Source organism: Megascapheus bottae, chromosome 29 (assembly GCF_031878675.1).
Source record: "Megascapheus bottae isolate mThoBot1 chromosome 29, mThoBot2.hap1, whole genome shotgun sequence".
NCBI lineage: Eukaryota > Metazoa > Chordata > Mammalia > Rodentia > Geomyidae > Megascapheus > Megascapheus bottae.
Window position 1 is genome coordinate 10,191,500 of NC_143537.1, and position 24,798 is coordinate 10,216,297.

Below are 24,798 nucleotides of genomic sequence, written 5' to 3' on the forward strand. Positions count from 1 at the left end.
TATAAATGCTTAACCTAATAGAAGCCAAATAGTAATGTTCCGACTACGTGAGACCAAAGATTAATCTCTTGGCCTCTCCCTCTCCCTTCCCCACCCCCTCTCGTGGTTAAAAGGTAAAGACAGAACTGTTTCTTAACCTCTTCTTTCCTACGCCAAATATACCTTGCCTACTTTGAGATGTCCCTATGCAAATTCCTGGGGCCAAGTTTTTACTTCATTTTTCAATAATAATCCTAATGTTTGTTTTTTTAAGCTCCAAGTGGTTATGATTGATATCACTAAGAAAGGATACGTTGCTTGCAGGCTTCAATGCCACAGTAATGAGATCCATTCTATAACCTGGTATCCCCTAACTGGTGAAGACTGCTTCTCCATAAAGTGAGAGAAATATTCAGGTAGAGATGAAGGGCTATCATTCTCTAGACCTAAAAACAAAATGTGTAGGATTGTGTCACCTGAATCACATTTAAATCTTCATGTTTCATAGATTATAGAGATTAGCTAACTTTTTGGAATCCTTGCAAACTAGCATTTCCTTTATAAGTTCAGATTCAATGCAAATTAGAAACAAAAGTAGCATCTCTCCCATAAAATAACCCAAAATTCCCAAAGGGGAAATTAGGGTAGAAAGTCCAGATACAAAGAAGTGCTACTTTGCCACTGAAAACAAAGATCAGACCATTTAAATCTGGAGTTGTTCTCCAGGGCACAATGGTGCCAATTTTCATTTGTGATAGAATCTATATCTTGTGCCAACAATATATAACATTGGTTCTTTACTTGCCTGTCAGGAAAGTTCCTACCAGGGTTTAACCTAGGTTAGACCTGTATCCTGAGCATCGGGCTTTTTAAAAAATATATTTTTATTGTAATTAATAGAAGGGTTACATTATATTCGCCAGACATTCGCCAAACATTGCTACCCTTTCTCATGTTTTGTCCCCATTTCCTTCCCCCATTCCCTTTCCTATTTCAAATAAACAAATGAACACATATACAATATATCAGATAAAAAAGGAAGATACTGTAACAATATGAGATTACCAAGGGCATCTGGATTTTGTGTTAGTTTCTGACCCTTTCCAGGAGAAGGCAAGGACCCCTTCCCCTCCTTTTTCAGCACTGAGAGCCTGATATGTATGATTGACAAGAATATTGAAATTTATCAAAGCTTTATTCAGACCTGGAAAAGATGTCTAAAGTTAGAGCTGCTTGTTTACAGATAGAGTATACATTCAGCAGGGAGTTGCCTGTAAGTGCCCACTATTCAAATTAAGCCAAGAGGCTGGTGGTATGGCTCAATCAGTGGAGTGCTTCCAGTGAACGCAAGTGTCAGCTGTCCTAGATAATCTTCTAAAGAATTGCGTCATGCGGAAGATTCAGTTTCCCACATGTCAGTGTGTCATTTTGACTATTTGAAAATCTTTAAGGCTCAGAAAAGAATTGAAGCTCTCAGTTTAACCATCCTGCTGCCATTTTCATTTTTCTGAAAGGGATGATTACAGTTGCCTGTAATCCTAGCTGCTTAGAAGCCTGAGATGTGAGGATCATGATTCCGGGCCAGTTAAGGTAGGAAAGTCCATGAGACTTATCTCCAATGAAACTGTGATAAAGGTACACTCAAAGAATTGGTAAAGATAAATCTTGTAGTAAATACTGGAGAAAATATTTAGTACAGAAAGTGAGGACCAAATTATAATTTCGTGAGATATTGGAGCATATTCATTTCCAAAGAGGTCCAGTGAATTTGGTGTCATGGAATTTAGAAACTAGATATTAATCCTCCCTTTTTCCAGCATTCAGTGGTATTTCCACTCTAGTCTAGAAGTGGTTCAATTGCTCAATACCATCATTAAGGGAACAAGTTAAGGGAGAAAACAAATCCCTGATTCCAAATCCCAGCCTTGGCATACACAAAAAAGAACAATGGAGGCCAGGAGTTTGTCCTAGTGGTAGAGTGCTTGCCTAGCATGCATGAAGACTCTGGGTTCAATTCCTCAGTACCACATACATAGAAAAAAGCTGGAAGTGGTCCTGTGGCTCAAGTGGTAGAGCTCTAGCCTTGAGAAAGCTCAAGGACAGTGCTCAGGACTTGAGTTCAAGGCTCAGGACTGGCAAAAAAAGAGAACAATGTAATTATGTGTAATGACCCAGATCTTTTCTCCTCATAATCCTCATAATTGATTCCAGATTGCTTGTCAGAGAGAGTGAATGCTTTTGTTCTTCTTTCACCGAGGTGATCTGCTGCTGTAGGATCTTACCCAGTCTTGGAGATGAAAACATATCTTCTTTAGCACATCAGCAGATGGGCAAATACATTCAAGAGTCATGTTTAGGGCCAGGAGCATGGCCTAGTAGTACAGTTCTTTTTGTTTTGTTTTGTAACAACTTTATTGCAATATAACACACATACCATGCAATTTACCCATTGAGAGGGTGTATTTCAAGTACTGGAGGTCTTGAAAACACGGCCAGTGTTCAACTGAAACCCTTTTATACAACTGTTCGAAGATTATAAAATGATGATTATTTTTGCCAGTCATGGGGCCTGAGCTCAGGGCCTGAGCACTGTCCTTGGACTTTGTCAAGGCTAGAGCTTTACCACTTGAGCCACAGCACCACTTCCTGCTTTTTTTTCTATGTATGTGGTACGGAGGACTCGAACTCGGGTCTTCGTGCATGTTAGGTAAGCACTCTACCACTAGGCCATCTCCTGACCCAAAAGATGAAATAATTGTATTGGTTCACTTAAAAAGAAAACGAAAACAGCAAAACAAACAAAGTGCACTATTCAGTAGTTTTTAGTATATCCACAGAGGGGACAACCATCTGCACTTGTCATCATTCGGACGGTTTTATCACCTCTGGAGGAACTATAGTGGCACAGAGTAGTCCCAGCTATGGTGAGAGTTCTTCAGCCTGTAGATAAGAATCCCATATCTTTCAGTCATGACTTCCCAATCTCCCATTCTCTCTGGAATCCCAGTGCTGGGCAGCCACTGATATACTTTGTGCATAATTCTGGACATTTTGTAGGAATGCAGCTGCAGACTGTGGCCTTTGTGTCTGGCTGTTCTGGGCCTCTTAAGGGTTCATTCACAGTGCAGGGTGTAGACATTCATTCCTTATTATGACTGAAAACTATTCCATTGTGCAGCTGTAATATTCCTCTGGTAGCGGGTGTTGCACAGTTCCCTAGTGTTTTTAAAGAATTTATTAACATTGATTTTTACATCATATTTCAAATGACATGTTTAACAAGTATTCAAGAAGGGAATCTCTGTATTTCACTGGCACTTAGATTTTAGAACATAATTAAAATGAGGCTGAGGGTTTGTATGTCATAAATACATAGTAATCTATGTAATAAAATGTATGTTTATAGAGTCATAGGTTTTTGTGTCTATGTAGTTGTGTTTATATTTCCAATACCATATCCATAGCATTGGGTTTGCAAATATTGAGTCCTCGCTCTTGTACTGTTTGGATCTAATAGCCACATATTAAGGAAACCATGCGCCTTTTGTTCCCTTGGTCTTGACTTGTCTCACTTAACATGATTCTCTCTAGATTCCTCAACTTCCCTGTGAATGCCATTATTTTATCTTGTCTGTTGGGTATGTAGAATTCTATTGTATGTATATATATATATATATATATATATATATATATACCACATTTTTTGTATCCTTTCATCTGCAGTAGGGCATCTGGATTGTTTCCATCACTTGGCCTATTGTGAATAGTGCAGAGATGAACATAGCTGAGCAGGTATCCTGGATTATGATGTTCAGGATAGATGCCCAGAAGTGGTATGGTGGGATTGTAGGGAAAATCTATTTTCAGTTCTTTAAGAAACCTCCACACTGCTTTCCAGAGTGGCTGAACTTGTTTACATTCCCACCAGCAGTGCAGTAGGGTTCCTTTTTCTCCAGAACCCTGCCAGCATCTGTCATTGTCTGAGTTCAGAATCTTGGCCATTCTTGTTGGGGTAGAGTGGTACCTTAGGGTTGTTTTTATTTGCATTTCCTTTATGACCATAGATGATGAGCATTTTCTCTTATGCTTTTCTGCCATTTTAATCTCTTCTTTTGATAAGTCTCTCTTTAGTTCCCTTGCCCATTTAGTGAATGGTTTGTTGGTTTTGGGGGGGATTAGTTTCTTGAGTTCCCTGTAGATACTGGATATTAAACATTTGTCTGATGTATTATTGGTAAATATCTTTTCCCAGTTGGTTGAGTTGACTGTCACTCTACTTTTGTGGCTATGCTTTTATCTGCACAGAAACTTTTTATTTTTGATTAATCTTGCAAGGGGTCTGTCAATTTTGTTGACTCTTTCAAAGAACCAACTTTTTGCTTTATTAATTTTATGTATAGTAGATCTTATTTCAATTTCTGATATTTCTGATTTTATTTTTCTTATTTCTATCCTTCTAGTTGTTTTAGAATTAACTTTTTCTTGCTCCACCAGGTGCTTCAATTTCTTCTTTAGGTAATTTACATGAGCTTCTTCTGTCTTTATAATATGGGTTCCTAGTGCAATAAATTTTCCCTAGAACTGCCTTTGCTGTGTTCCAAAAGTTCCTTTGTAATGTATCTTGTCATTACATTCAAGAAAGTTTTGGATTTCTTCTTAGATTTGTTCTATAACCTAAGAGTTATTTAGAAATGTGTTGTTCAGCCTCCAAGTGTTTGAATGTTTTTTACCCTTTACCATGTTGTTCAGAACTAGTCTGATTCCACTGTGATCAGATAGCATGCATGGGATTATATCAGTCCTCTGGTATTTGCTTAAGTTTTCTCTATGAAGTATTATATGATCTATTTCGGAGTATGTTCCATGTGCTGCTGAGAAAAAATGTATACAGTTTTGCCATTGGGTGGATGGCTCTGTGTATATCTGTTAAGCTCAGCTGGGCTATGGTATCATTTAAGTCGGTGGTGTCTTTGCTTGTCTTTTGTTGAGTAGACCTGTCATTTGGTGAGATGGGCATATTGAAATCTCCCACTATGACTGTGTTTGAGTCTATCTTGTTCTATAACTCTAAGAGAGTTTGCTTGACGAATTTAGGTGTTCCCATATTGGGGGAATAAATGTTTATAACTAATATTTTTGTTATGAATTTTCCCCTTTACTAATATGTAGTGGCCACTTTTATCTTTATGTACTGATTTTACTGAGAAGTTAGTTTTGTCAGAGATTAAGATTGCTACTCCTGCTTTTTTGCATGGTGTGTTGGAGTGGAAAATACTTTTCCATCTTTTCACTTGGAGTTTGTTTCTGTCTTTGCAGTGAGGTGGGACTCTTAGAGGCAACATATTGATGTGTCTTGTTTCTTAATCCAATCTGTGGTTCTGTGTCTTTTGATTGGATTGTTCAGTCAGTTTACATTTAGCGAAATTATGGAGAAATGGTTAGTGTCCTTTGTCATTATTTATTTTTACTTCTGAGCTTCTCTTTTCCCCTTTTGTGTTTACTGATTTATAAGTGATAACTTCTTGATGGGAGTTCTTGCTGTTCTGCACTTTGTTCTTGATTATTTAATATTTTTTGTAATGCTGGTTTAGTGTGCATGTATATAGCTTCTCGTTGGGATGAAATATTCTTGTTTCTCCCTCAAAAGTAAATGCTAGCTTTGCTGGATATATTAGTCTGGGTTGGCACTTGTTTGTCCTCAGGGCATGGGTGATATTTTTCCAAGCTTTTCTTGCATTTAGGGTTTGTGTGGAGAGGTCTGCAGTGATTTGTTGCTGTGATTTCCACAGCTTTGGAATTGAGACTGTTGTTGTAGGTTCATTCTGTGGTTAGTAGCTGGCGGTCTTTACTTGGTTTGGGGCTGGTGGTTCTGGGAATCTTCTTGAGCTTTTTATTGCTCTACCATTTGGGCCTTAGCGCCACTTCTGCGTTTTTGGTAGCGAATTGGCAATGAAAGTGTCATGGAGTTGGGCCATGGTGGCTTTAACTGTAACTCTAGCTACTCAGGAGGTCAACGTCTGGGAATCATGCTTCAAAGCCAGTATAGACAGGAAAGTCTAATGAGACTCAAATTTCCAATTAACCACTAGACAACCAGAAGTGGCACTGTGGCTCAAGTGGCAAAGTGTTAGTCTTGAGCAAAAGAGCTCAGAGACAAGCTGAGTTCAAGCACCATGACTGAAAAAAAGAAAAGGCATCTCATAAACTTTCCTGCCTGGAATGGCCTCAGACCTCGGTCCTTACATAACTTCTTGAATAGCTAGAAGTGCAGGAATGAACCACTGGCACCTGTTTTCTTTTTTCTGTTTTTTAAATCAAATCATATCATATGTCTCTACTACTGCCAAACTGCCAAGAGCTTCTGTTTCAAAACAAAAGCCAAATACCCAAACAGTGGCTTAAAGGGCCTCATCTTACTTATCGGATATCATACTTATCTAGAGGGCTTGTTAGAAGCCCTCTGCATCCTCACCTCACACCTAGGCTGGACCCAATGTGTATTTATTTATTCATTCATTCGTTTTGCTCATGTGTATTTCTAGCAAGTTCTTGGATAACATCGCTGCTGTTGGATGGAGATCACACTTTGTAGCTCACGGCTCTGCAAAGCTCTCCCCTGGCTGTCCTACAGCAAGCATTTTCTCCACTTCCCCCCCTGCCCCCAGTGGCTGTTGCAGCCACACTGGTCTGTTGCCTCTAAGACAGGCCAGACACCCTCTCACTTTTAAATCATGATCCTGGCTGATTCTGTGGCCTGGATTTTTTGCATCCTAAGGTACCTTATCACATGAGACTTTTCTAAACTCATACTTAATTACAAATTGGTAACCTTATTCCCTGGTGCATCCTTTATTTCTATTTTATTTTGTCCATCATATAATTATACAGATACCTTCTGTGTACATTCTCTACATCCCTCCCCACTGTCAAAAACAAAGCAATTTTTCTCACTGTCACATCCAATGTCTAGATTTTCATAAATAAAATGGAAATGAACGAATGAGCTGGGCATTAATGTATGCCTGGTTAAAGTCTCTGAAGGAAAAATAACCTTCATGAGCTTACAGGTGCAGAATGCAGCAGCTCAACAAACCTAAGTGGGATAAACTTAGCAATCCACACTAAGACACATTCTAATTAAATTGTTAATGACAGCGAGCCTCTAAAATCACACACACAACTCATCACATACCGATCTTCATTAAGATTATGACCAATTTCTCATCAGAAGCTAAGGAGACCAACAGAAACCACAGACATCAAATTTCTAGTGCTAAATGATAAAATACTCTCAATCAACCTTTTTGAAAGGAGAAAAACTTTCCTTCAAATGTGAGATGAGCTGAGAACCGATTATCGTCCTAGCTACTCAAGATGCTGATTTATGAGGATTGTAGGTCAAAGCCAGGTTGGGGAGAAAAGAATGTGGTTCTCTCCAAGAACCAGCAAAATCCCAAATTGGAGTTATAGTCCAAATGATATAGTGGAATAAAGCAAGAAATCTGAACAATGCTAGTATTGATCGCTTATCAGTAACCTGTAATCCTAGCTACTCAGAAGGCTGAGATCACAGGATTGTGGTACAAAGCCAGACTGGAGAGGAAAACACATGAGACTTTTATCTCCAAATACACACACACACACACCCCAAAATTGAGCTGTGGATTGAATGGTAGAGGACAGGCATTAAGGAAACATGGTCAGGCAAGGCACCCACGCCCTGAGTTCAAGTACCAGTACTAGCCCTCTCAACCACCATCAAAAAGGCCAAACAAGCACAGTCAAAATCCAATCCATAGCACTCCGCTCACACAAAGATTGAAATAAACAACCAAAAGGGTATGCTGATCAATTGGAATAAGCCTTTGTTCTAATAAAACAACAAACAGTATTTTTAAAAGAGAAGTTCTGGGTTTCAAACTGAAAGCCTCAAGTTTCAAACTCGATTTCTCTTTCTCGGCATAGGATCTGGCACTTGAGCCCCTTCCTCTAGCCCTTTTCTTTCATCAATTTAATTAGTTCAACACAGTAACTCGGGATTACAAAGAAAACTCTTATGAGAAATTATGTTTCCTTGTGCCTCATACATGGTAGTGATTCCTGGTAGAAGTGGATATGGACCCATGTTGATCATATTTCCACCACAAGAGACATGGGAGAAAGGAGAGAGGCCCCGTGACCCAGTGATTCCAGTGCAGGCATCCTGCAGAAAAGAAAAGAAATGTGCAAACATTTGCTATGGCTCAGCTACATTAAAAGTTTCGCTTACTTTCTGGGTTTGTTTTGTGATTTGATCTTTGATTTAAAATTAAAAGGCTGTAAGAAAATCATTTCCTCAAGCTGTAACAAATATTTTGAGGGTTTTTTCCAGTCCGGGAGATTGAACTCATGGTCTGTACACTGTCCTTGGGCTTTTCAAGGTTAGAGCTCTACCACTTATGTCACAGCACCACTTCTGGCTTTTTCTGTGTATGTGGTGCTGAAGAGTTGAACCCTGGTCTTCATGCATGCAAGACAACCACTCTACCATTTGGCTACCCTCCCAGCCCATCTTTTCAGTTTTTAAAATAAATTATAGCAACAAGCATGACTAAGTTTTTTAAAGGTTTTATTGTTGTGCTAATGTATAGAGGGTTTACAGTTACAATCCTCAGGTAGTAGATGCCTTATTGCTCACACATTGAAACCCCTTCCCATGTTTTTCTCCCCATTTACCTCCTCCCCCTCCCTTTCAATCTCGATTTCCCCCTTCCCTTCCCTATCTCAACTAAACAAATAAATGTATATACAATATACAAGGTAACAAAGCCAGATACAGTAGCAACATGAAATTAACAATAAGGGCAAAAACAGAGAAGAGAAATAACATAGTACATTAAGAACAACAATCACAGAAAGTAAAGCTTTTGTTTCCATATCCTAGAGTTCATTTCATTTAGTCTCATCCTATATGACCATATGTACATAGATTTTGAGCTATTGTAATCATCTGCTAGGAGAGTCCTAGATGTGTACTAATTATTACAAATAAGGGAAACCATTGAGCCTATGTTCCTTTTGGTCTGGCTTACTTCGCGTAGTATGATTTTTTTTCCAAGTCTTTCCATTTCCTTACAAATGGGGTGATGTCATTCTTTCTGATGGCAGCAAAGAATTTCATTGTGTATAAATAAGTACCATATCTGCATCTGGGTTGCTTCCATATCTTTGCTCTGGTAAATAGTGCTGCAATGAACATCGTTGTGCTAATATGGCCTTGTTTCAGGATATTTGGGAAAGTACCAAGAAGTGGGACTGCTGGGTCATAAGGAAGCTCTATGTTTAGTCTTTTGAAGAATCGCCATGCTGCTTTCCAGAGTGGTTGAACAAGTTTACACTCCCACCATGCCTCCTTGCCACATCCCGACAGCATCTGTTATTAGATTTCTTGATAATGGCCATTCTAACTGGAGTAAGTTGGAATTTCAAAGTTGTTTTGATTTGCCTTTCTTTTATGGCCAGATATGTTGAGAATTTCTTCATGTGTCTATAGGCCATTCTTATTTCCTCATCAGAGAAGTCTCTCTTTTAAGTCTTTAGCCTACCTTTGAATGGAAAGGTTGTTTGAAGATTTGTTTTGGAGAGATTCAATTTTTGAGCTGTAGATATGAGGTCTTTGTCTGTTGTATGGCTAGTGAAGATCTTCTCCCACTGTGTGCACTTTCTATTTAACTTGCTAGCTATGTCCTTTGCCATTCAGAAAGTTTGCAGTTTTACACAGTCCCATTTGTCCAAACTACCTTTAATTTGTTGTGTTTAGGGGTCTTAAGAAAGTTTAGACCTAAGCCAACAAGACCTAGTGCATCTTCTATTCATTCTTGTAAAGTTTTCGGGGGGCATATCTGCTTTTACCGCAAGGTCTTTGATTCGATTGAAATTAAGTCTGGTGCAGGGTGAAATAGAAGATCCAACTTTAGTTTTCTACACGTGCTGAACCAAATCTGCCAGCACCACTTGTTGAAGAGGCTCTCTTCCATCCTGTTTTGGCTCCCTTATCAAAATTTAGGTGGCCATAGGTTTGTGAGTTGATTTCTGGGTCTTCAGTTCTATTCCATTGATCCTCAGGTCTGTTCTTATGCCAATACCAAGCTCTTTTGATTACTATAACTCTGTAACAGAGTCTAATGTTTGGCATTGATATTCTTCCAGCGCTGTTCTCCTAAGAGTTACTTTTGCTACACAGGATCTTTTATTATTCCACATGAAATTTTGGATTGCTTCTTCTATTCCCTTAAAGAATGACATTGGGATATTAATGGGTATTGCATTGAATTTGTAGATCGCCCTTGGCAGGATTGCCATTTTCACAATTTTATTTCTTCCAATCCAGGAGCATGGGAGGTTTTTCCACTTAGATCTACTTTTTCTTTTTTTCATGCTTTAGAAGTTTTCATCATAAAGATCCTTTACATTCTTAGTTAATTCCTAAGTATTTTCTTTGAGGCTATTGCAAAACGAGTTCCTTTCCTGATTTCTGCCTTGCTCTATTCATTGTTGGCATGGAGGAAATCCATAGATTTTTTTTGAGGGTTATTTATTCTGTTATTTGCCAAGGTTTCAAATCAGTTCAAGCAACATGGGAGTGGAGTCCCGTGTGCTCCCATTTTTATTTGCTAAGGGTTTGCCAATTTTGTTATTTTTTTCAAAGAACCAACTCCTTGTTTTGTTGGTTCTATGTTTTTGGACTACAATTCATTTAATTCTGAATTTATTTTAATAATTTGTTTCATTCTACTGGAATTGGGAATGGCTTGTTGCTCTTTTTCCAAGAGCTTAAGGTGCACCCCATTAAATTGAGAATTTTGCAATTTGTTAATGCACACACTCGTAATACTTTGCTGTGCCCCAAAAGAGCTGGCATTTTTGTGCTTTTTGTTAAATATCATAAACTGTTGCATTATTACTGTTTTCATCTCCACAATGACCCACTGGTGATTCAACAATGGGTTATTCAATCTCCATGAGTTACATGGTTTCCCTTGGTGGAGAGTGGTGTTCAGTTCCAATTTTATGCCATTGTGGTCTGAGAGAACTCACAGAACCATGTCAGTGTTTCTGAATTTGTACAGGTTTGCTTTATAACCTAAAATGTGGCTGCTTTAGAAAACGTTCCATATGCTGCTACAAAAAACATATATTCTGGTGTTACTGGGTAAAATAATCTGTAGTCTGTTAGTTCCAGTTGTTCTATGCAATTGTTAAATTCTGAGGTTTCTCTGTTGAGATTTTTTTCCTGGTTGATCTGTCCAGAGGTGACAATGCTGTGTTAAAGACACCAACAATCACTGTGTTTGGATCTATGTGTGGTTTTAGTGTAAGTAAAGTTTGTGTGATGAGGTTGGGTGCTCTGGCATTAGGTCTGTAGATATTTAGGATGGTTATATCCTCCTGAAGGAGAGATCCCTTTAGTAGTAATAACGTCTCTTCTCACTAAATTTAGTTTGAAGTCTATTTTATCTGAAATGAGGATGGCAAAAACAACCTGTGTATGGGGGCCATTATCTTGATCAATTTTATTCAAGCCACTCTCAGAATATGTTTGTTTTGGGGGCAAGATGTGTTTCTTGAAGACAGCAGAAATATGGATATTGCTTTTTGATCCAACTAGACAGTCTATGCTGTTTTATTGGAGAGTTAAGTGCATTGTGTCTCCACTGAATTTGGCATCCAGTCTCTATGAAGCCTCTTTTCTCCTATGATAATTTCTTTTCCATTGGCTTAGTTAATTTTTGTGATCAGTTTGCTTGATTGGACAGTAAAAGTTCTGCCTCACAGACTTGGCCTCTCTGTGGCTGCCCACCCAGGTTCATTTACTAGCAAGGCAATGAGCTCTGTGTGTCCTGCAGGAGAAAGTTGGTGGTTTTCAGTAGCTTGAAAGTGAATGGAGTTGTATTCTATCTGGACTGATACAGCCTGGAGCTACTATTGTCTTTGTAGTTTAAGTGAGGTTACTCTTGGGGTGGAGCCACCTCTGGCTTGGTTTCCTGGGCGAGGGAACCCAAGCTACCCAGGAAGGAATTGTTCTTGCCCTTTGCCCTTTTGAGGAATGGTGCTCCCAACACCACTTTTCAGGCTCCAGTTATCTGCTAGTTGGTCTAGCTGGGACTTTGCCCAGTAGCCAAGATGGCTCTGCTCTCAGCCGGTGGGGGAGGGGCTACCTTCCCAATGCCACTCTGCAAGCAAGAATGAGAATGACATTAGTGAGGTACTCCCACTTCTGCTTGGTTCCTGGCTCCTTCTGAGACCTGCGTCTGTAGCCTGCAGGATGAAGACTTCCGCTCATAGACACTGCAGGTGGCTGTGCCGCAGGTAAGTGAGGTGCTGAGCGCTCACTATCCAGGTGCCTTTGTCTTGATGCAGCTGCTCTGGAGAGTGGCAGCTGCCATGCTGGGTGAGGGCTCAAAATTTTTTTCTTAAGCAGGCTGCATGAATTTTTCCTCTCTGAGATCTCTGTTCTACTACAACTTACTTGGTGTCATTCTTTAGCTATATACTTTCCACTACAATGCTAAAACTGGTATGTTGGTGAGAGCTCAGAAAGACATACCCTGATCCTTCATCTTCCCAGAATCCCAGGGTGTTATTTAAACTTGATGCCACTCTAGTCTTTTGCAATACACCAGGTGTGCAAGGGCTTGTGATTCACTATGGTTTCAAAGATTGCTGGAGCAAGGGGTCGGGGATTTGGTTTAGCGGAAGAGCCCTTGCCTGGCAAGTGCAAGGCCCTGAGTTTGGTCCCTGGCTCTGGGGGAAAAAAAAAGCTATAAAACTCAAAGATTGCTGGAGCAAGTCCCAAGACCTACCCACAAGAAGGCACATCCTTCTGCCTGGAGCATGGGGACAGTGTTCCTGCAGGAGGTGGTCCAAGGATCTCATGGCCTGAAGAAGGACCACCTTAGGTACCATCCTCATGGTTCCTGAAATGCTGCCATGATGATGTCCATCGCTGTAAACCTGAAGTCCTTGACAACACTCCTAAGAGCTAGAACATCGAGAGGTCTATGCCTTGCTATGACTGGCCCATTCCTCCATTATGGCACTGGGCCTTTGTGTGATTGATCCATTCCTCCATGTCACTAGGCCCTGCTGTGACTGGCCCTTTTCCTCACTGAGCTCACATACCATTATGAGGTCACAATGGTAACCCCTACAGGGGTTACAGAAAGCAGTTGCTCTGCTGAGAGAGATCCTTTCATGACTTGCTAAACTAAATCAGATCTAGGCTAATAGGTTTTGAGGAGGGTGGGGGAGAAAGGAAGGCTTTGCATTGCACAGCTTTGGGGATTTTCATTATTCTCTCGTTTAGATTGTGCTAATTTATTTTAAGATATGCTACCACTGAATTGATTTAGCAAAATTTAAAATGTGATACTTACTACATTGATTTAGGTAATTTTCATATTTATATTGTTTATATTTATTGTCATACTTATGTAGCTACTATAGTTAAAATTTACTTCCACCATATTTTATTAGCTGTTTGGATAAGGTTGACTCCCTGCCATCCCATGAGGAAATGGAGTCAACAGACAGCAAATGTACTACATTCTCCTGCACAGAAGAGGACGTCCTTGTCAGCCAATACCATGTACAGCAGGCTATGGTACATTTGGGCAAGTGATGAAGACCTACCTATCACTGTGACCTTACAGACTGTGAGGTAGCAGGGAAAATATTGGGGACAAGAGTACCCCCTGCTGGTGGAAAATGAGGTGGACATTGTCAAGGCTCTGAATCACCCCATGTAATCAGGGTGTATCAAGTGATCCAGCGAGAGGAACATGTCTACCTGGTGATGGAAATGGCCACCAAGGGAAACCTGCAGAGCTTGATAGAAGCATCACGCCGGCTTTATGAGAAGGAAGCCAGGAGGTTGCTGAAGCAGATAAGAATTACAGTGCAGTACTTCCATTGGAATGAGATTGAACACCTGGACGTTAAGCCTTACAACATCCTTCTGGATGAAAAGGGCAACACCATGGTCAGTGACTTTGGGTTGACCCTAAAGATTGCCCCAGAGCAATTGATCACAGATATTCATGGTGCCTATGTGTTTCATGCCAATGAAATATACCTGAAACAAGCCTACGATCACTTCAAGGTAGATGTCTGCTGTCTGGACACTGTCTTGTCATTTATGGTTTCAGGAGAATTCCCGTTTATAGGGAGCACTTCAAACTAGCTCTGCACAGAGATTGTACAGGTCAGGTATGATATACCATCTCACCTGACTATCAAATGATATAACATCCTTTTGCAGCTCTTAACTCTAGACCCTCAAGCAGAGGACAGATACACAATGAATCGTGACCACCAGTGGTTCGATCCAGTTGAGGGAGGTTTCCTGTATCCAGCTGAGCCCCTGCTCAAGCAGTTAAACCCAATAGTTGTAAACAGGATATGTGCCATGGGACAAAGTGAGTCTCAGATCCACACATCATTTCTACAGACCATTTCATGATGTGAAGGCCACATATTCATTAAAGACGGCCTAAAGCCAGGGAGAGTCAGCCCTGTAACAACTCAAATAATGCACTGGGGTATTCAGCCACAGGCCACTGTCACTACCCTTTTCACCGTCTTATGGGAGGGATAGAGAGATTGCCTTTCCAGATTTGCACTTTGCCATTGCCATCTCAGTGTCTGCTGCCCTGTGATGTGAAGCAAAACAGGCAGAAGTGCCTCCCTGCCTGTCATTCCCTTCTTCTTCCTGCAGAGGAGCTCTAGCCACAGCCTCACCCCACATCATGATTCAATGGCTAGCCTCCAGGGCTCCTCCCTCTCAAAGTGCCTGGAAGAAACATAGAGCTGTCCCTGCCCTCTGCACAACCCCAGAATGAGAGCAGCATCTTGCAGGTTACCAAGAGTCAGGGCTGCAAGAAGCCTGAGATGAGGCCTAGGAAATATGACTGCTACAAAATTAAGATGTTGCCAGAGGAAGCTGCACAGAAAGTTCCTGCTTTGCACTCCCAGCCTGCTGCTGGCTGCTCTTGTTTTGGGGCTGGACAAAACTACCTCAGAGGATCTTGTTTTTCCCTTTGAGTAGTCACCACATGATGGCAGAGTACCTAGCTCCAGAAGAAAATGGTGCAGGAAGGAGATGGCCAGCAGGATAATGTCTGCTTTGAAGAGATTTTGCTGCTTGTGCAAGCCCAGTAGCAGGCAGAACCAGGGATGGCAGTGAAGAGCCCTGAAAGACACCAAAGCCATTGAGAGCCAGAAGCCCTGTCACTAACCCAGGGAATCTTCTCACCCATTCATCTGGTCATGGCAGAACCACCGCAGCCAGGGGTTGGTAATACCAGGGCCATAGAAGAGACAATAAGCTTGAATCTCTGGACTCTTAAATCCAATAGAAACCACACTGCTGAGGTAGTTACAATTTGAACTGCCTGAAAACACATACAACTGATTTTCTCTGGGAAAATCAAGGAGAAGTTCTGCAAAGACAAAACAAGATCAATCATCACAATGAAGGCCAAACTGTCTGTGGCTGGCTGACAATACTGTCCTCTCTGTATGCCCCGTTCTTAGCACACTTATGCATACTTTAGGGGTGTTTGTGTTCCCTCTTTACAACAAAGCTAAGTGCCCTAATCTTTTAATCTTGAATTCAGTTTTAATTCTAATATGAAGTACCCCATTATGTGTTTGAGTCTGTCTTGTACTGTAACTCTAAGAGAGTTTGCTTGACATACTTAGGTGCTCCCATGTTGGAGAGTAAATTTTTATAACTGTAATATTCTGGTTATGAATTGACCCCCCTTAGTAATATGTAGTGGCCATGTTTATGTACTGACTTTACGGAGAAGTTATTTTTGTCAGAGAATAAGATTGCTACTCCTGCTTTTTTGCATTGTGCTTTGGAGTGGAAAATTCTTTTCCATCCCTTCACTTGGAGTTTGTTTCTATCTTTGGCAGTGAGGTAGATCTCTTGGAGATAGGAAATTGATGGGTCTTGTTTCCTAAGCCAATCTGCTGTTCTATGTCTTTTAATTGGGTTGTTCAGGCCATTCAAATTTAGGGAAATTATGGAGAAGTGATTACTGTCCTGTGTCATTTTTCCTTCTTTCTTTTTCCCCCTTTGTGCTTACTGATTTATAGATGATAGCTTCTTGATGGGACTTCCTGCTGTTCTGCTTTTGCTTTTGATTATTTTTTGTAATGTTGGTTTAGTGTGCATAAATTCATATAGTTTCTCTTTGGAATGAAATCTTGTTTCTCCCCCAAATATAAATGGTAATTTCACTGGATATATCAGTCTGGGTTTGCACTTGTGGGTCTTCAGGTGATGAATGGTATTTTTCCAAGTATTTCTTGCATTTAGGGTTTGTGTGGAAAGGTCTACAGTGATTCTATTTTTTTTCCATTGTAATATAGTTCTTTGTTTTTGAAGCATTAAGAATCAGCTCCTTACAATTCACCTCTAATGTTTTTACTATGATCTGTCTGGAAGAGTTCCTTTTTGGGTCCTGTTTATTTGGTGTTCTGATAATAATGTGAGATTTCTCCTTTTGAAGTTAGGGAAGTTCTCTGCTATAATCTTGGTGAATAAGTGTTGCATTCCCTTCATTTGAAACTCTTCCCTTTCATCAACTCCTATCATATGAAGCTTAGATTTCTTGACTGCGTCTGCACATTCTTGTACTTCTCTTAATATTGACCGATTTTTCTAGATTGATGACTCTGTTCCAGATCTTGTGTTTTAGCTTCCATTCCTGATATTCTATTTTCCATCTCACTCTGTTTTCTAAAGTTTCTTTTTTAGTTTGCCTTATGAACATTGAACCCATCATGTCTGCTCTGCTAAAATTCATCTTTCCATCTAAAGAAGGATAAACTTTGTCTATTTTAATGATTAGTTATAAGCTTTATGTTTTTTTCTTCCCATTCATATAGTTCTCTGTTGCTTCTTAAATTTGTAGTTGTTGATTTAGGATAGTTGTCTCCTGGGATTCCACAACTCTCTCTTTTTCTGGAATAAAGCTAAGATGGTCTCAAGTGCTTTGGCACCATCTTCTTCCTCTTTAATTCTAATTTTACATACAGTGTGTAGATTAATCCATATTTTCCTCATAAGTGTGATATAACTCCACCCTTGCTTTGTAAACTAAAAGAAGCTGAAAAAAGCTAAAAAGGAAGCAAAAAAAGAGAGAAAATATGGCATTAATTACTGAATTCTGTGTGTCCCTCTCATGAGCAAGCACCTCAAGAGTGATTATTACTGCCTGTGCCCAAACCCCCTCCTCTTTCCTCACCCCATACAGGACTAGTCCCAGAACACAAGGGAAATAAGAAAAATCAAACAGAGCACAGTTGATCAGTTCTCCCAAGGCTGCACTGCCACAGGGGTCAGAGAATGATCCACTTCCACATATGTTATAAAGTTTCAGTTCTAAGTAACTGACCTCTCTGATAGGAAAACTAAATCATTTTCTATTGGTTGGGGTAAATTTTGAGTCAGGTCAGCTTTGTTTTATTTTAACTTGCATTGTCAAAAAAATTCTTAGATCTTTGTGTCTTATTAAACAACTACTGTTTTTTGTTTTGTTTTTGTAAGTCATGAGACTGGAACTCTGGGCCTGGATATTTTCCCTGAGCTCCTCATATCAAGGCTACCGCCCTACCCCTTGGAAGCCACAGCATCACTTCTGCTTTTCTGGTGATTAGAGTCTCATGGCTTTGAACTACGATCCTGAGATCTCAGCCTCTAGAGTAACTAGGATTATAGCATGAGATACTGTGCACTGCTTCATCTTAATTTTTTTCAACTCTAGTCTGTCTCACTGTCCTTTTGCCTCTATCTCTCTTCTCTCTCTCTCCCTCTCTCCCTCCCCTCCTCTCTCTGCCGGTTATACAGCTTGAAATCAGGTCTTTCTTGAGAGCTGTCCCTGAGCTTTTCTGCTCAAGGCTACTAATCCACCACTTGAACAGTGAAATCTCTTCTGGCTTTGTTTTGTTTTTGCCCCCTTTTTTGAACTCAGGATCTGTCCTGGACTTTGTCAAGGCTAGAGCTCTACCACTTGAGCCACAGCCCCACTTCTGACTTTTTCTATGTACCTTGTACCCAGGTCTTTGTGCATGCTAGGCAAGCACTCTACCACTAAGCTAAACTCCCAGCTCTCCCTGTGTGTTTATTGTTACAAATGTCATGGATTTGTCCCACTTGGGCTGGGTAAAAATTAAAATCCACAACTCTCAGCCTTCTAAAAGTCACCCTGCTCACTTTAAGGTCTTTTGTGGCTTTTATATTCTCTTACCCTCTTTTACATTCAAGATACAAGATGTGAGCCATGATTTATAATGTTCAAATGGCTCTTTTCTTCTTGAGCCATCCTTTTCCTTTATTGGGTTGTTTTTACTTTTTCTGCAAGCCTAGCAGACTCTTAGCTACAAGTTAACATTTCTTTTTTAGTTTGGTTTTGTCCTTCATTTCTTTGGTGCTTTTCCTAGGGCTTCAAAGCAGGGCCTAGTATACTTTTGTAATATCCCGGTCATTTTGAGGGGCCCCTGTGATATCCTAGATTTGGGAGGGTCCCGAATCCCCTAGCAATAGAGTCACCAGCATTCAGTGAACCGAGCTAGGATTCAGTTTAGTAACAGCACAGCAGCTACAGACCACCTTAAGGATTATAGAAAGCAGCCCCAACTTTCCCTGGGGCTCAGTGTTTAAAGATAAACACCAAAGCAGGTGGTCCTTACCACAAGGAAAACACCACATGTGGTCCACCACAGGTGGTCAAGAAGTTTAAATATATTTTTTAAAGTATTAGACAGCTTTCCTGACAGGTTACTAAACTGTCCTTGACATTTTTTTGTCAAAGCAGGCTGTAGAATTTTAGCCAAACCTTAATTATTTATGTTTCTTTTTCTTTTCTTTTCTCATGGAATTTCCTGCCCAGGCTGGCTTCAAAATGCAATCCTCAGATTTCAGCCAACAAAGCAGGTAGGATTTCAGATGTGAGCCATGATTGAAAATTATTTAATTGGCTCCTGACTTCTTTCACCTTCCTTTGATTTCATTGTTGCTTTTACTGTTTTTTTCTTTTCCTTTTTTTCCCCCACCCCCGCTAAAATTTCAGGTCTTCTGGCTTGTTGTTAGAGCCTAGACACTCACACTCAGTTTGTGTTTTTACTTTTTATTTGTTTGGGTTATTAGGATGAAGCTAGAAGACTTTACATCTTAAAGCTGGCTTTAGGTTTTCGAATTCTTGTGTGAGGGTTTGAATTTTGGGCCCAGTCACTGTCCATGAGTATTTTTTTTCTGTCCAAGCAAGCAAGATGTACAATAAAAGGCAAAATTCAAGTTCCAATTGTTATTTTTTTAGTGCTGATACTTAGGGCTTCAGATCAAGACCTGGTGACTCTCCTAGAAGATTATTCTTAAATTATTATTTTTTAAATTCAAGACTAACATGCCCAACTACCTGAGCCACAACTCAACTTCTGCTTTTTCTGGTTTTTAATAGATAAGAGTCCCATGACAAACCAAGAGTACTAAATAGTATCCTAAAATCTGTGGACTGTAGTTCCAAGCTATCCTGGGTAGGAAAATACATGAAATTCTTATCTCCATGATCTGGCAAGGAAGGTACATAACACTCCTATTTCCAATGAATCACACAGAGGCAGAAAGTAGTAGAGCCCTAATCATGAACAAAACACCCACAGTTTAAGCCCATCACTTGCAGGGACACACTGAAACAACTCTCATGGACTCTCCTGCCCAGGCTGACTTTGCACCATAGTCCTCTGATGTCAGTGAGATTAGTGAGTAGGATAGAGGCATGAACCATGTTTTCAATAGTCTCAGTTTTCTCTTTTAATTTATTGTTGTTTCTTTTTTCTCTTTGTTTTTTATTGAGGTTTTCTAGGTTTCTGATAAGGATTGGCCATTCTCCCTGCGGTGTTTTGCTCTACTTTGCTTTATTTTGCTAACGAGTAGCAGGTTCAAATTGGGAGCCACAGCTCAACAACAGGCTTCCTGGATTCCTGGATACCTACCTACCTACCTTCCTTCCTTCCTTCCTTCCTTCCTCCCTCCCTCCCTCCAGACCTCCCTCCCTCTTTCCCTTTCTTCATTCCTTTCATTTTCTGGTTGTTTACAGGGGAAAGAGTCTTGTGAATATGGGGACATACTCGGCTCTGAAATCTGAGGATTGTGGTTTGTAGCCAGCCTGGGCAGGAAAGTCCATGAGACTCTTTGCTTCAATTAACCACCAAGAGACAAGAAGTAGAATTCTAGCCACGAGCAAAACACAGCAAGTTCCATCCCACAAGTGCCACTCACTAAAACAAGTCTCATGGACTTTCCTGCCCAGGCTGGTTTTCAATCTCGAAACTCAGAATTTACCAGGCAGGATTACAGGTGTGATCCTTGATGTAAATTTCTTCAATTGGCTCTTCTCTTCTTTAAAAAAATTTCTTTTCTTAACATTTTGAAGCTCTGTCACCTTGGCCACAGGTCATCCACTGGCTTTGAGATTTTTTTGTTCTGGTGCAAGGGTTTGAACTCTGGGCCTGCTCACTGTCCATGAATTGCTTTAAAAAAATTTTTTTTTTCTTAAAGCTAGCATGGAGTATACTTAAGGGCAAAACTTGATTTTTGACTTTTTTTGTTTTAAATTCAAAACTAGCATGCTCTACTACATGAACTATAACTCAGCTTCTGCTTTTTCATTATTTTGATGATTCAGGAGATGAGTGCCCTGAATAGACAAAAGGGCACTACATTGAGCCTTGGAATCTGAGGGCTATGGTTCTAAGTCAGCCTGGACAGGAATGTCCATGAGAATCTTATCTCCAACAAACCAACCAGAAGCAAGAAGTAGAAAGCAGTAGTGTCCTAATCCAAAAAAACAAAACAACAACAACAACAACAACAACAAACTTCCTCTAATTTAAGCCCATCACTTTCAGACACACACTAAAAAACTCTCATGGATTTTCCTGGCAAGGCTGGCTTTTAATCACAATCCTGTGATTTTTGTGACCTGAGCAACTCTAGAATACAGACATGAATGATATTTTTAGTTATCACTTTGGTATCTTCTCTTTCCTTTTATTTCATTTTTGTTCCTTTTTTCTTTATCATTTTTTTACATCCTGAAACTGGTTGGTAGGATTGGCCACTCTGAGATTGGTTGCTTTGCTTTTTTCCATTCAGGTATGCAGGATTAACACCTGGAGTGAAAGCTTTCTTCCTTTCTTTTCTTTTCTTTCTTACATTCTTGCTTTATCTCTTTCTTTGCTTCTTTCTGTTTTCTTCTCATATTTCTCTTTCCTTGTCTTTTTTTGTTTCTCTTCTTTCTTTCTCTATCTCTCTTTCTTTTTGGTAGATTATGGGAGAAAGAGTCTCACGTGAACATGGGAGCATTACACAGGCTCTGACATCTGAGGATTGTGGTATGAAGCCAGTCTAGGCAGGAATGTCCATGAGACTTTTACCTGAAATTATCTGGCAAGAGACAAGAAGTAGTAGATCTCTAGCCATGAGCCAAACACAGAAAACCAAAGCCCACCACTGCCAGTCATTTAAACAAGTCTCATGGACTTTCCTGCCAATCCAGCTCTGAAACACAATCCTCAGATTTCTGCAACCTCAGCAAGTCCTAGGTGTGTGACATAATTTGAAAATTTTTAATTGGCTCCTCTCTGCTTTCCCCTTTTTTTCATCTAGTTTTTTTTTTTTTTAGTTCACTATTTGTTTATATAATTTCTTTGTAGTTCAGTTTGATTATTTCAAGACCTCTAGTTTCTTGTTGGGGAGTAAACACTCTCCCTGAAAATTTTTTTTGGTTAAATTTTGTCTCCAAATTTAGAGGCTCTGCTACTTAGGTAACAGGGCAACTACTGGCTTGTTTACCTCCCTCCCCCATTGAGGCGCTTAAACTTAGGGTCTGGCCTTCCCTACGATCCCACCATACCACTCCTGGGCATCTATCCTGAACATCATAGCCCATGATATGATAAGGACACCTGCTCAGCTATGTTCATCTCTGTACTATTCACAATAGCCAAGTGATGGAAACAACCCAGATGCCCTACTGCAGATAAATGGATACATAAAATGTGAGATACACATACACACGCATGCACACACACACACACATATATATATATAAACACACAAATATATATATATATATACAAACACACACAATGGAATTCTACATATGGAATTCTACATAGCCAACAGACAAAATAATGGCATTTGCAGGGAAGTGAATGAATCTAGAGTGAATCATGTTGAGTGAGACAAGTCAAGACCAAAGGAACAAATGGTGCATGGTATCCTTAATATGTGGCTATTAGATCCTAACAATACAAGAAACAACAATAAATTAAAAAGGAGGAGATATTAAAGAGAAAACAGAAGCCCGAAAGCATGGTTCATGCCTCTATCCTACTTGCTAATCTCACTGACTTCAGAAGACTGTGGTGCAAAGTCAGCCTGGGCAGAAGAGTCCATGAGAGTTGTTTCAATGTGTGCCTGCAAGTGATGGGCTTAAACTGTGGGTGTTTTGTTCATGATTAGGGCTCTACTACTTTCTGCCTCTGTGTGATTCATTGGAAATAGGAGTGTTATGGACTTTCCTTGCCAGGTTGACTTAGAACCATGATCCTCAGATTTCAAGCCTCTGTGTTAGTGCCCTTGTGTAACCAGGGCACTCTTATCAACTATGAACCACAAAATAGGGGCGAGGGGCAGAATGTGAACTGTGGCTCATGTTGTAGAGTAAACCTTGAAGTTAAAACAAACATACAAAAACCCTCTGAAGTCCAGTTTTGGCTCTAATGGTACTCTCTACTGACTTTGAGGAAAATAATTTTGGAGGGCATTGACCAGGCTCTGACTGTTATACTTGAGTAAAAAGCTCCAGAATAGGGGCCAGGAGTTTGGCCTAGTGGTAAGAGTGCTTGCCTAGCATGCATGAAGACCGAGGTTTGATTCCTTGGTACCATATACATAGATAAAGCTGGAAGTGCTATTGTGGCTCAAGTGGCAGAGTACTAGCCTTGAGAAAAGCCCAAGGACAGTGCTCATGCCCTGAATTCAAGCCCCAAAACTAGCAAAATAAAATAAAGCTCCAGAATAGCACGGAACCTAAGTTCAAGCACCACAACAGGTAAACAACAAAGCCAATAATTGGCCTGTGGCCCAAGTATCAGAGCTTCCAAATGGTAAACTAGAAAATAAATGACAGTGAGTGAATAGCTCCAAACAAAAAACTAGAGAACCTCAAATAATCATAATGAGCAACTAAAGAAATAAAAAAAGGTGAAAGAAGACAAGAGTCAAAGATGTTTATCTCATGGCTCTTATCTATAATACTACATGCTTTGATTGCTGAAATCTGACAATCGTGGTTCAAAGCCAGCCTGGGCAGGAAAGTCCATGAAAATTATTTTAGTGTGTTCCTGCCAGTGGTAAGCTACAACTTGTGGTATTTTGTTCATGATGATGGCCCTACTATTTACTGCCTCTGTGTAGTTCATTGCAAAGGAGTCTCATGGACTTTCCTGGCCAGGCTGTCTAAGTCCCATATAGAAATCATCCAGGCCATGCAGCATTCACAGATGGCCCGCAGCCCATGATTGAGGTCAGTGGGAAAAAATACACCATTCTCACATCCTGATTGCCACTGGTGGCATGCCCTCACATCCTGATGAGAACCACATTCCTGGTGCCAGCCTGAGAATAACCAGTGATGGTTTTTTTTTCAGCTAGAGAGCTGCCTAGCCGCAGTGTCATCGTGCGTGCAGGCTACATTGCTGTGGAGATAGCTGGCATCCTGTCTGTCTCGGGCTCTAAGACATCACTCATGATACGGCACGATACGATCCTTAGAAATTTTGATTTGCAGATCAGTTCCAACTGCACGGAAGAGCTGCAGAATGCTGGTGTGGAGGTCTTGAAGTACTCACAGGTCAAGGAAGTTAAAAAAGCCTCCATCAGGCTTGGAATTCTGCATGGTTACTGCAGCTCCTGGTAGAAAACCCACCTTAACCACAATTCCACAGGTGGACTGCCTTCTCTGGGCCATTGGGCAGAATCCAAATTCCAGGAGCCTGAATTTAGATAAACTGGGAATTAAAGCTGATGAGAAAGGTCATACCATCGTAGATGAATTCCAGAATACCAATGTCAAAGGTATCTATGCAGTTGGAGACGTCTGTGGAAAAGCTCTTCTTACTCCAGTTGCAAAAGCTGCTGGCCGAAAACTTGCCCATAGAGTTTTTGAATGCAAAGAAGATTCTAAATTGAACTATGACAACATCCCTACTGTGGTCTTCAGCCACCCTCCTATTGGGACAGTGGGACTCACAGAAGATGAAGCTGTTCATAAATACGGAAAAGACAATGTGAAAATCTACTCAACCACCTTTACCCCAATGTACCATGCAGTGACCACAAGGAAAACAAAATGTGTGATGAAAATGGTTTGTGCTAACGAAGAAGAAAAGATGGTTGGGATCCATATGCAGGGAATCGGGTGTGAGGAGATGCTGCAGGGCTTTGCTGTGGGCAGTAAAAATGGGTGCAACAAAGGCTGACTTTGACAACACAGTGGCCATTCACCCTACCTCTTCAGAAGAACTGGTCACACTCCGTTGAGAACCCAGAGACTAAATGGCTGGCAGCTGGACCAGTAGACTTCTGAGATGAGCCAAATGATCTTTACTTCTTGTTCACTTTTGTATATTCCTTTATTTCAATCCAGATCTTCTGACACTGGAAATTTTTTTATTTTATTGTTAGCTTATATGTGACAGTAA

The 24,798-nt window shown here is 40.3% G+C and overlaps 1 protein-coding gene and 1 pseudogene across 6 annotated transcripts in view; one reads left to right on the plus strand and one right to left on the minus strand.

Annotated features, from left to right (window-relative positions):
- LOC150044707 (ral guanine nucleotide dissociation stimulator-like) overlaps positions 1 to 24,798 on the minus strand; it is a 358,565-nt gene that overhangs the window by 13,984 nt on the left and 319,783 nt on the right. For 3 of the 6 annotated variants that reach the window (XM_090321005.1, XM_090321008.1, XM_090321007.1), the window contains exon 3: positions 293 to 425. The exons of the other annotated variants lie outside the window; for them this stretch is intronic. The gene's annotated coding sequence lies outside the window, so the exon portion shown is untranslated. The remainder of the gene's footprint in view (positions 1 to 292; positions 426 to 24,798) is intronic. 6 annotated transcript variants of the gene reach the window in all.
- LOC150044708 (glutathione reductase-like) lies at positions 12,853 to 24,637 on the plus strand (annotated as a pseudogene).